The 12,854-nt window shown below is 36.8% G+C and overlaps 1 pseudogene; it reads left to right on the top strand.

Annotated features, from left to right (window-relative positions):
- Positions 1–380: 380 nt before the first annotated feature.
- The window catches only part of LOC112627086, a 45,326-nt pseudogene continuing 32,852 nt past the window's right edge, over positions 381–12,854 (top strand).

Raw genomic sequence — 12,854 nt, 5'->3', positions numbered from 1 at the left:
TGTGTGTGTGTGTATATATATATATATATATAGAGAGAGAGAGAGAGAGAGAGAGAGTTGGGGTCTCACTGTGTTGCCCAGATTGGTCTCAAACTCCTGGCCTCAAGCAAACTTCCTGCTTTAGCCTCCCAAGTCATTCGGATTACAGGTGTGAGCCACCATGTCTGGTTAGTCAATATATATTCATCAAGGGATGTTGAAGGAATAAAAAGTAGATGGATGGATAGATAAATGGATAGATGGGTGGGTGGGTGGGTGGATGGATGGATGGATGGATAGATAGATGGATGGATGGATGGACAGATGGATGAGTATATCTGGTGAAGTGTTAAACTAGGTAAGATAAAGCCCCAAAAAGAATATTAGAAATCTAAATAAACATGGATCTTGTGGAAATAAAGACAAATGTAGGGTGGTACAGAGGAGAAGAAGGAGAGTTATCTGAAATTTTCACAGATATTTACTTTCGGTGAGAGGGAGTGCTCACGCTGAAGCTTCCTGGTAAGCAAAAGGAGGACGGTCTTTAGCCGAGGCCTCACAGCATAACGCTAAAGAGCACAGACTCTGACACCTATCAGGCCTGATTTGAATTCCAGCTCCACTGCTCCCAAGCTATCCACAGAGAACATGTTATTTCACATCCCTAAGTTCCATTTTTCCTGCTTTAGAATTGGGTAACAATAATGCCCTCCCATGAAGATATTAGGAGGCTTAATTGAATTTTGGAGGTAAAGTGACGCCCTCAGTGCCTTGAGCATAGTCATAAGAAACTGCCACCCCAAGCTCAATCTTAAAATCCTCAAAGGAGCAACATGGTTCATACTGCTGTGTTGTAAGGGGCAGGAGGAATTGCAAGTGAATCACAATAACCTTGCAGAAAATCTGCTTCTGCTTCTGCAAGATGGGACACACAGCAGCCATATCTTACAGGGACAAGTTGCTCCATGTATCTTGTGCCTAAATTGCTATTCCTCTTCTTCTCACCCCCTATGATGAACCCTGGATCCTTAAGGGTCAGCTGATATTTTCACTGTTGTCAAAACTAACTTCCTAATTACTTGAATTACTGTAACTTGAATTTTTTCAAATATGTATAATTTCCCAGAGACCACTAATTTTCTTTTCATAAAATAAAGTCCCAAAATAATCTAGTTGTGTCCTTTCCCCATAGGCCTTACCAAAAAAAAAAAAAAGAAATATGTACTTTTGAAATCACCTCATGTCTCCTGGATTTCCTCATTCAGCAGCAAAAAAAAAATTTAATAATGGACCCAGCACAATTCACAGGGAGGGGAGGAAAATCTGCCACCCCAGTCCTCAAGGGAAGAGACATGAAGCTGATCGCAGAGTGAAAATTTAATCTCTGCCTGAGGTTCTAAAGAAAAGGGGGTCTGAGCTGATTGTTCAATTACACACTCAGTAAGCACATGGTTGTGTTATCCCTGCTGAAAAAGGGCAGTGAGCCAGGCTTTCATTCTTGTGTTCAACATATGGGAGACTGCAAAGACCACACAGATGGCAGACGACACAGAATAACCCACTTCACAAAGGCAAAAAGTGAGTTTCTGTCTGGTGGTAACACAGATTGGGTGATTGTGGCTGGCAGGCCCAATTAGTTGTAGGCTTGATATGGCCGTGGGGAGTGAGGGGCCCAACCATCAATTTCCATAATATAGACAGCTCTTAGATTTTACTGGAAATTATCCCAAATCTTATGGGAATATCTGTACTTGTGAACACACAATTTCCTCCATAAAATTCAGATGATTTCAGAGTGTTAGTGATTCTGTACTAAACTAGTTTTCTCTGGCTAAGAACGCTTTTTCATACCCCTTTTACTTTCTCTTCCTTTTCTTCACTGGCACTAACATTGACTTTTTTCAGAAGCAGTTTTCCACAAAGAAATCGAATCATTTTTTATTATTTCTTAAGAGTCGTGGCACATATGGTGAGGAAGGAACAACGAAGCCATGCGGAGATGGGGATATGGAAGATGGGCAGGAAGCTAGGCTCCTTCACCCACTAGACCAGACATATGAATACACATCAGGGGAAGAAAAGGAAACGAACTTTATTGATATCTACCCTTTCCATGGTATGATGAGAGTTCCTTTCATGTCATGTAGTCTTACTGCAGAGTCTATACTCATAAACACTGTTCTTTATAGGCACTCTGCAAGGTTTGACCTTATTATGCCCACGTAATGACACGAAAACTGAGACCTGAGAAGGTCAAGAAGAAAAATTTCTTAGCCGTGAGTAGGGTCTTTATGGACCTGTTCTATAAACAACAAGAAAGCATGGTAACATTTTGCTTCATGGCAACAACAGGTCTCAACCACAGATATGTATGTATCAGAGTTACTTAGAACTTCTGAAAATGAAGGTGTCCATGCACTGTTCCTGATCTATGGAATTAGAACACATCACCTTAAAGGCTAGTCAGCAATTTCATTCCGTAGATAATCCTGCTAATTATGAAGCATAACTCATTTATCTCATTTAATTTTGCAATGGCCCTAAGGGAACTACTCTTAGGATTCCTATTTTATTGATGAGGAAAAAGGTAAAGAGAAGTCTAGGAACATGCCCAGTGTCACACAGGAAGTGATGGAGGCAGAATTCAGACCCAGGTTGTTCATGCCTGAATTTTTCCCACTACATATTCATTGTCTTTCCAACATTCAGGATGCTTCAAAAGACCACAGGGCTTTTGGTGCCCAGACATTTCTACTATTTTTCCAAAATCTATTAAAAATGGGGAGGGAGGAGCATCTATGAATATAATTAATACCTAGTATTTCCATAGTAATTTTTAATTTAAAAGGACTATGTATTTATTATGCTATTTAATCCTCACGACAACCTAGAAGGAAAACGTCATTTTTCTTATTTTACAGACAGAAAATTAAGCCTGGGAGGGATTAGATAATCTATCTTGGATCCTACAGCCAGTGAGTGACAGGCCCTGGATTCAAACCCAGATTCTCTGCCTCCACAGCCCTCCCCGCCTTGGCCTTACTAATAATTCTTGGACCTCAGAAGCAGCCTCTTTCTTTTCTCTGCCTTTCCTGCCTTGCCACACAGCCTTTGTGCTTCTTTGTGCTTCCTGATGAAGGATACAAGTGTGAGTAGCAAAAGCTTGATGCCATCAGCCTGTGATCTGGACAATCTGATGCAATCATCTTTCTCACAGCATCCTCAAGGAATAAATCATAGGAAAGAGCTGCTGGGCTTTTTGTTTGTTTTAAACAATAAGAGATGTTCAAGTTGTTATCAGTGTTCGAGCTTTCTAATCAGCCTAAACTGTCTCCTCTATAATATATGCTGACCTTCTAGACTGATAAACCTGCATAATTATTGACATCTGCAAAAGTTAGTGTTTGCATATTATGTTAGGGACATAGTTCTGACAACATCGGGAGCAGCAAGTATTAGAAATCATTACAGGCAGGCTGGCTGTGAGAATGGTACTTTCAATTGTACCAGGCAAATGGCAAACAGATGAGTTTATATCAAGGCTACAAATAAATTTAGGTTTTCTCTATATACCTAGCCTCCAGATCGAGCCAAAACAGCTATTTTTGTTTTCATCAACTAGAGCAGTCTCTTAGGGGTCACAGCTGGTTTATTTGCCATGTCTGTGACAGCAATAGTGCCAACAAAAGCTGATATACGTCATTTAAATGAAAGCATATGATCTTGGTGTTATTTGGTGAGACCTGTCATCAAACTAAAAAGTTAAAAATCAATCAACTGTTTCTTTTTATATGTCATATCAAACCAAATAGCTCCACCACTTTTTTTAATCAGAATTATTTAGCTTATAAATTGACTACAACCAAATGTTATGTCTGATTTTAGTTCACTCATTTAAAACTATTTATTGAGCACCTACTATATGTAAAGTATTGTGCTAGCTCTGAGGTTATAGTTAAGAATAGCATAGGTGATAGCTCCTGCCCTCATGGGGCTTACATTCTAGAGACAGAAAAGTAAATTAGCAAAATAAATCATTTCCTTGAATATTCAGGGAGGGCCTTTCTGAAGAGGCAATACTTGATCCTGCACTGAAGGTTAAAAAGAAGCTGGTTATGTGATAATCAGGGGAAGAGCATGCCAAAACACAAAAGCTCCAAGGCAAGAGCTACTCAGCCTGTTTGAGGCACAGAAAGGAAGCTAAAATAGCTGTAAGGTGGTTAGCTAGGATATAAGGATGGTATGGAGTAGGGGTGAGAGAAAATGGAGATGGTGAATTTAGAAAGGTAGACAGTGACCAAATCGTGTCAGGCCTTGCATGAGTTGTCAGTAAAAATTTGGGGTGACAATGATGACATTCATCCTGTGACATCCTTCCACCCTACTGAGCTCATTCAGTTATCTGTGCCTTTGTCCACTTCCTCTACTTCCCTCTAACACTATGGAGGCACTGTTGTATCCTCCATGACTCCTTGGTTCTTCTCCTTGGAGATGACCAGTGTTTTGTGGGTCAAACACTTCTGGTGTGGAAGGACTTTAGGACACCAGGCAGTGCTGAAGGTTGGAAGAAAACCTGACTCTACCATTTTCTCTAATGGGAAAAATGCCTACAGAAATGTTTTTTCCCCTATCAAGTTTGATGGAGATGTGACCCTTCCTTTTGAGTAATATGACTGATAAGCACAGAAATGACACAGCTATAAATACGTATTATTTGGCTAGATGATACAGTGGTGAGTGCTCTCCCAAAATGAGATAATTTAAAAATAAATTACATTGGATTTGGCAATATTGGGTTTTATGGAATATCTATAATTGAATAAATTGGTCAAAATCCAAAGAACCCTGGGATAGAGGTAAGTATTTACTCTGATTCCCCCAACTCTTTTCCTGGCCAACTTTTATCATCCTTCAGGTCTCAGCCCAATCAGTAGTCATTTCTTGGAGAAATTCTACCTTACAACCAAGGGCTAGGTTAGTTGCACCGTATTCTCTTTTTTTCTGTTGTTATAGTTTTGCCTTGAAAACACTTATCACCACAGTAACTATAACCATATATGAATACCTTTATTGTTCTCCTGAGACAGAGAAAGCATGGACTATGTCTGTTCTCATTCACACATGTGTCTGACAAATATGAATAAAGTGCTCACAGTATGCCAGTCATGAGCTCAGTGATGGGGAACACATAAGTCACTGTTCTTATGGAGCTCACGTTCCACTTGAGAGGCTCAGTTGCCGCTTGGACTATATTCCTTCCCCATTCTTCTTTTTCTTTCTTCCCTGTTCCTTTCTTTCTCCTTTCCTTGCTTCTCTTCTACCATATATTTAAGGAACACCTACTCTGCCCCAGGCACTTAATTAGCTGCCAGGGATGCACGGATGAGCAAGACAGTTCAGCAGTCTATGGTTTAATTTGTAGTATCTTATTTTTTTGGTGGGGCAGAGAAAAGGAAATAGATATTGTTAGCTTGTGTTATATAATTTACAGTCAAGCCTCACAACTAAACTTAACATGGAAGTATTTATCATCCTCATAGAGTATAGGTCTTCTAGTCCCACCCCTTGAGGAAAATGAAGAATGTTACTAGTGCCAAGATATCTATAGGAAATACTAGGCAGGCTGGCAATAACTTGAGAGATTTCATTCACCTTTTATAGACAAATAGCCACAGAAGAGACGGATTAGGTGATGTCTCCCACCTTTCACTTTTTAGCGAGACTACAGAGGAAAAACAAACAAATCTCTTTTTAGTTCAGCATTATACATCTCCCAAGTCCCACACCAACCTCCCCTGCCCTCAACAAAACATATTACCTCCCATACACTGTGAGAGGTCAATGGAGTAAACATCATATTTTTAGAGACAGGCTATATTAGCTAGCCATTGCAAAATCTGTTCTTTTATCCTAGGAGGCTCCATGAAATCTGAGTATCTTGTAACTCAAGAAATCTTGTGATCCTCAACACCATCCACCAGGACTAATGGACTTGAGCTTGATAAATTCCAGGGGCAAAGATGCCTTAGCCAAGTCCCGATGAATAGATTATAATATCCAGCATTACCTACACCCTACAAATAAGCTTAAGAATTATTTCCTCAAATTTCCATCATTTGCTTATCACTGGCATATTATTTGTCATAGCTGTTTACCATCTTTACTATTATTTACTAAATATTTTTCTTAAAATTGACTCAACTTTTTAGACTTCAATTGACTTATTTTAAAAAGAAAATGATATTACATATTAAAAATTGAAAATGAGTATCAATCATAAATGGAAGGTTAGTAGCATAGGTATTAGAATTAGCAGACAAGAACACTAACTGTTTTGACAACTATATCCCATTTTTAAAGATGTCAGGTAAAGTAAAAAATAAATGTGTATATACATATGTGTATATATATGTGTGTGTATATATATATATAGAGAGAGAGAGCAAGAAAAAGAGAAAGAGAGACAGAGTCTTGTTCTGTTGCCCAGGCTGGAGTTAGGTGGCACAATTTCGGCTCACTGCAACCTTCACCTCCCAGGTTCAAGTGATTCTCCTGCCTCTCCTGCCTCAGCCTCCCAAGTAGCTGGGATTACAGGCATGCACCAGCACACCCAGCTAATTGTTGCATTTTTAGTAGAGATGGGGTTTCACCATGTTGGCCAGGCTGGTCTTGAACTCATGACCTCAGGTGATTCACCCTCCTCAGCCTTCCTGAGTGCTGGGATTACAGGCATGAGCCACCAGAGCTGGCCAGATAGTTTTAAAAATAGCAAATTCAAACTTCTAGAACTGAAAAATACACTATTTAAAGTAAAAAACATCCTAACCAGATTAATAACAAATTAGACATTGCATAAGAAAAGATTCATAGACATTAAGACATAGCAATAGAAATTATACAAAATAAAACAGTACCAATAATTTTTAGTTAAAAAAATATAATAGCGATAGGACAATTTTAAGCAGCATAATAAAATGTGTATTTGGAGGCCATAAAGGAGATAAGATGGAGAGAGGACAGAAAAGAATATTTGAAGAAATAATGGCCTTACATTTTCCAAATTTAATATAAATCGTAAAATTATAGATCTCACAAGCTCAATGAAACTATGCTAGGGCATACCATAATAAAATTTCTGAAAACCAGTGTTAAAAAGAAAATCTTAAAAGAAGCCAAAGGAAAAAGAAAGACATGATAAGTAGAAAGCAACAAGGATAAGGATGTCAACATATTTCTCATTGCAAGCAATGCAAGAAAGAAGACAGTGGAGCATCCTCTTTAAAGTATTAAAGGGACTACAACCTAGAAACCTGTATCAAGGAAAAATAACCCTCAAAAATGAAGGTGACATAAAGACTTTTTCAGACATACAAAAGCTAAAAGTATTCATCACTTGCCCTAAAAGAAATATTACTGGAAGGTCTTCAGGAAGAAGAAAAACTTCTGGAAATGTAGAAATGTGGCTTTACTGAAAGGAATGAGGAGCATTGGATTTGGTAAATATCTGAATTTTTTTTGTTTTTTTACTATTTAACTTTCTTTAAAATATAACTGACTGATTAAACAAAAATAACAATGTGGTATTGGGTTTATAATGTATATCTATGTAAGGCAACAGTAGGGAGGAAAGAAATGGAAGTGTGCTATTATTGGTGAATAGTATAATGTTATTTGAAGTGAGAGTGTGATAAAGATGTATATTATAAATCATAAAGTAAACACTAAAATAACAAAGTCAAGAATATGGCTAATAAACCAACAAAGATCAATTAAATTATTTTAAAAATCCAAAAGAAGGAAGAGAAAGAGAAAAATGGAAAGAAAGAACAGATAACACAAATAGAAAATGAACAGCAAGACAACAGATGTAAACTTAACCACATCAATAATTACATTAAATGTAAATGGTCTAAATATATGCTGCCTACAGAAAAGGACTTTAATTATAAAGACACAAATAAGTTAAAAGTAAAAGGATATTAAAATGTACTATGTTAACCATAGTCAAAAGAAAGCTGGTAGCTATAGTAATATCAAAATAGATTTCAGAATAAACAAAAGTATTGCATATAATTCTATTAATAATTTAAAGAGGTCAATTCATCAAAAGGATGTAACACTTATAAGTGTTTATACATCTAGTAACAAAGTTCAAATGAAGCAAAGAAGAAATACACATATCCACATATGTCTATATTCAGAGGTTTCAAAACCTTTTCCTCATTAATTGATAGAATGAGTAGACAGAAAATCACTAAAGACTCATTTGAACATTATCAACCAACTTTATCTAATTGACAATTATAGAGCACTTTATCCAAAATCAGCATAATACAAGTTTTTATTAAGTGTACATGGTACACTTACCAAAGTAGACTATATTCTAAATACATAAGTATCAACAAATTTGAAAGGATGCAAGTCATACAAAATAACTCTCTGACCACAATGAAATTAAAATACAAATCAGTAACAGAGAAATCTCTGAAAAATCACCGAAATATTTGGAAACTAAATAACACATTTCTAAATAGCCCATGAGTGCAAAGAAAAATCAAAATGGAAATTAGAAAGTATCTTAAGCTGCATGAAACTGAAAATACAACATATCATGTACACAAATACAAAATATGTGGAATAGCACATAAGCAGTACTTACAGGAAATTTTGAGCACTAAATGTCTATGTTAGGAAAGAAATAAGGTCTAGTATCAATGACATTGATTCCATCTCAAGGTACTAGGGAAAAGAAGAGCAAATAAAACCTAAAATAAGCCAACAAAATAAAGGTTAGAGCAGAAATTACTGAAATAGAAAGCAGAAGAAAAATTGAGAAAAATCTATGAAACTAAAAGATGGTTCTTGGAGAAGATCAATATAGTAATTTTTAGCCCTCTAGCCAAAATGATCAGAAATAAAAGCAGAAAAGACACAAACTACCAACATCCAGAATGAGAGAGGTGACATCACCACCTATTCTATAGATTTTTTTAAATGAGTGAACATTATAAACGTTATGCCAATATATTTGATAACTTAGATGAAATAGACTAACTCCTTGAAAGATACAAACTATCAAAGTTCACTCAAGAAGAAGTAGATAACCTGCATACTTTAATACCTATTAAAGAAATTGAATTTATGATCATAAATCTTCTCACAAACAAAACCCCAGGCTCCAATGGTTTTATTGGTGAATGCTAATAAGGTAGGAGTTACTAAGAAATTATTTAGGTTGATAGTGAGGGTAAGGAAGTCCTTGGTAAGGTTTCCTTTTAAATAAAAAGCACCTCCCAAATAATTTCTTTTCTAACAAAAAGCAGCCTGTAAAATCGAGCTGCAAACATAGATAAGCAAGCTGGAAGTTTGCATGGGTGAATGCCAGCAGCTGTAACAATAGGAAAAGGCTACCTGGGGGTTAGGTGTATCCAACACTGAGGCTCCATCTTCCCTTCTCTTTATCAACCACGTGTACAGTAAGGAGTAGAAAACATGGCCAATGGCCAGGTAAAAAACAATTTCCATAATAAAAGATTAGGGTGGGGTGGCCAGTTTCTTTGCTGTGCAGTGTAAATATCACACCTGGTCCAACCAATCTTTGGGCACTATGTAAATCAGACACCACCTCCTCAAGCCAGTCTATAAGACCCTGGTGCATTTCATCAAAGGATGAGAAGTCTCACTCAGGCGCCCCTCTCTCTTGCAGGAAAGAGAGCTGTTCTCCTTTCTCTTTCTTTAAACCTCCACTCTTAACCTCACACCATGTGTGTCCATGCCCTTGATTTCCTTCGCATGGGGCAACAAACCTTGGGTATTACCCCAAACGAACAATGCCACTTCACTACCAAATAGTTAGGGAGGAAATAATACCAATTCTGCAAACACTCTTTCAGAAATTGAATAGGAAAGGATACTTAACAACTCATTATCTGAGAGCAACATTACAGTGATACCGAAACCAAACACATTACAAGAAAAGAAAACTATAGACCACGAATCCTCAAGAACATAGAGGCAAAATGTTTAAATAAAATTTTAGCAAATCAAATCCAACAAGATGTAGAAACAATAATACATCGTTACCAAGTGGGATATATCCCAAGATTAAAAATTTTGTTTAACATTTGAAAATCAGTCTAATTCACCATATTAACAAACTAAAAATGAAAAACCATATGAACATCTCAATAGATGCAAATAAAGCATTTGCTAAGACCCACATTCCTTCCTAACAAAATAATAATCTCAGCAAACTAAGGATATGAGGGAACTTCCTCAATGTGATTAAAGATGTCTAAACTGTAAAGATAACAGCAAACAATGGTCAAGGCCTAATGCTTTCCACTTAAATCATGTACAAAGTAAAGGATGTCTGCTCTTACTACTTCTATTCAACACAGTGCTGGCAGTGATTATCGAGAGAAACCCCACCCCCAGTATTCAATATGAGTTCTTTTCTATTTTCCTAAGCATGAACTGGTCTGAGAAATAAAAGGAAAGAGTACAAAAGAGAGAGATTTTAAAGTTGGGTGTCCGGGGGAGACATCACATGTCGGCAAGTTCCATGATGCTCCCTGAGCCATAAAACCAGCAAATTTTTATTAGCGATTTTCAAAAGGGGAGGGAGTGTACGAATAGGGTGTGGGTCACAGAGATCACATGCTTCACAAGGTAATAAAATATCACAAGGCAAATGGAGGCAGGGTGAGATCACAGGAACACAGGGCAGGGCGAGATTAAAATTGCAAATGAAGTTTCGGGCACACATTGTCATTGATAACATCTTATCAGGAGACAGGGTTTGAGAGCAGATAACCCGTCTGACCAAAATTTATTAGGTAGGAATGTCCTCGTCCTAATAAGCCTGGGAGCGCTACAGGAGACCAGGGCTTATTTCATCCCTTCGCCTTCGACCATAAAAGACAGTCTCCCCCAAAGCGGCCTTTTCAGGGGCCTATCCTTAGGGGCCATTCTCTTTCTCAGGGATGTTCCTTGCTGAGAAAAAGAATTCAGCAATATTTCTCCTATCTGCTTTTGAAAGAAGAGAAATATGGCTGTGTTCCACCCAGCTCACCGGCAGTCAGAGTTTAAGGTTATCTCCCTTGTTCCCTGAACATTGCTGTTATCCTGTTCTTTTTTCAAGGTGCCCAGATTTCATATTGTTTAAGCACACATACTCTATAAACAATTTGTGCAGTTAACACAATCATCACAGGGTCCTGAGGTGACATACATCCTCCTCAGCTTACAAAGATGATGGGATTAAGAGATTAAAGTAAAGACAGGCATAGGAAATCACAAGGGTATTGATTGGGGAAGTGATAAGTGTCCATGAAATCTTCACAATTTATGTTCAGAGATTACAGTAAAGACAGGCATAAGAAATTATAAAAGTCTTAATTTGGGGAACTAGTAAGTGTCCATGAAATCTTCACAATTTATGTTCTTCTGCCATGGCTTCAGCTGGTCCCTCTGTTCGGGGTCCCTGACTTCCCACAACAGGTGATAGCCTGTAAAATAAGTGAGAAAGAAAACAAAAGGCATCCAGGATGAAAAGGAAGAAATAAAGCTGCCTTTATTTGCAGACAACATGATCATCTATGTAGGAAATGTAATAGAATCTACAAAAAACCTTCTAGAACCAATGATTGAGTTTAAAGGGTTACAGGATACAAGATCAACATCTAAAATCATTTGTATTTATAAATATTAGTAACAAATAATCAGAATTGAAATTTAAAAACAAAAGCATTTACAATAGCTTCTAAAATGTTATATACTTAGGAGTAAATATGGCTAAACGTGAAAGGTATTTACAATAAAAACTACAAAACATTGTTGAGAGGAATTGAAGATGACGTAAACAAATTTAGAGAGATAGGGTACTCATGGGTCAGAAGACTAAATATTAAGAAGTCAATTATCCATCAAATGATTTATGAAATCAATGCAATTCAAACAAAATCTTAGCATGTCTTTTTATTGAAACTGACAGGCTGATTCTAAAATTTATAGAGAAGTGAAAAGGAACTCTAACATAGCGAAAATAACTTTTAAAAAGAACAAAGTTGGAGAATAATACTACCTGATGTCAACATTTATTATAATGTTATAGTAACAAAGACAATGTGATATTGGCATAAAGATAGACACATACATCATTAGAATAGAATAGAGTCCAAAAGTAGACCCACATATATATGGACAATGTGTTTTTGACAAAGGTGTAAAGATGATTCAGTGGAAAAAGTAATCTTTTCAATAAATGTTCTGGGTCAATTTGATGTATGCAAAAAAGAGAGAGAGAGTTAACGTCAATCTGTACACCACACCATAAACAAAATTTAACTGAAAGTAGATCATAGGCCTAAATTTAAAGCCTAACATTATACAACTTCTAGAACAAAAACATAGAGGAAAATCTTTGTGGCCTTGAGTTAGGCAATGATTTCTTAGATAAGACACAAAATCACAATACATAAACACAAATGAAAAATTGTACTTTATCAAAATATTAAAATGTTGCTCTCAAAAAACATTGTTAAGAGCATGAAAAGACAAACCACGGACTTGGAGAAAACGTTTGAAAATTGGATATATAATAAAGTACTTACATCAAATATAGGTAAAGAACTCTCAAAACTCAATAAGACAAACCTAATTTTAAAAATTAGCAAAAGATTTTAACAAATACTTCACCAAAGAGAAACAGATGTCAAATTGAGCGTTAAAGGTGCTTAGTAGGCCGGGCGCAGTGGCTCACACCTGTAATCCCAGCACTTTGGGAGGCTGAGGCGGGCGGATCGCAAGGTCAGGAGATGGAGACCGTCCTGGCTAACATGGTGAAACCCCGTCTCTACTAAAAATACAAAAAA

The sequence above is a fragment of the Theropithecus gelada genome, chromosome 6, assembly GCF_003255815.1.
Source record: "Theropithecus gelada isolate Dixy chromosome 6, Tgel_1.0, whole genome shotgun sequence".
In the NCBI taxonomy this organism is placed as follows: domain Eukaryota; kingdom Metazoa; phylum Chordata; class Mammalia; order Primates; family Cercopithecidae; genus Theropithecus; species Theropithecus gelada.
The sequence above is the reverse complement of the archived record's forward strand: the minus strand, read 5'-3'. Positions and strand labels throughout refer to the sequence as shown.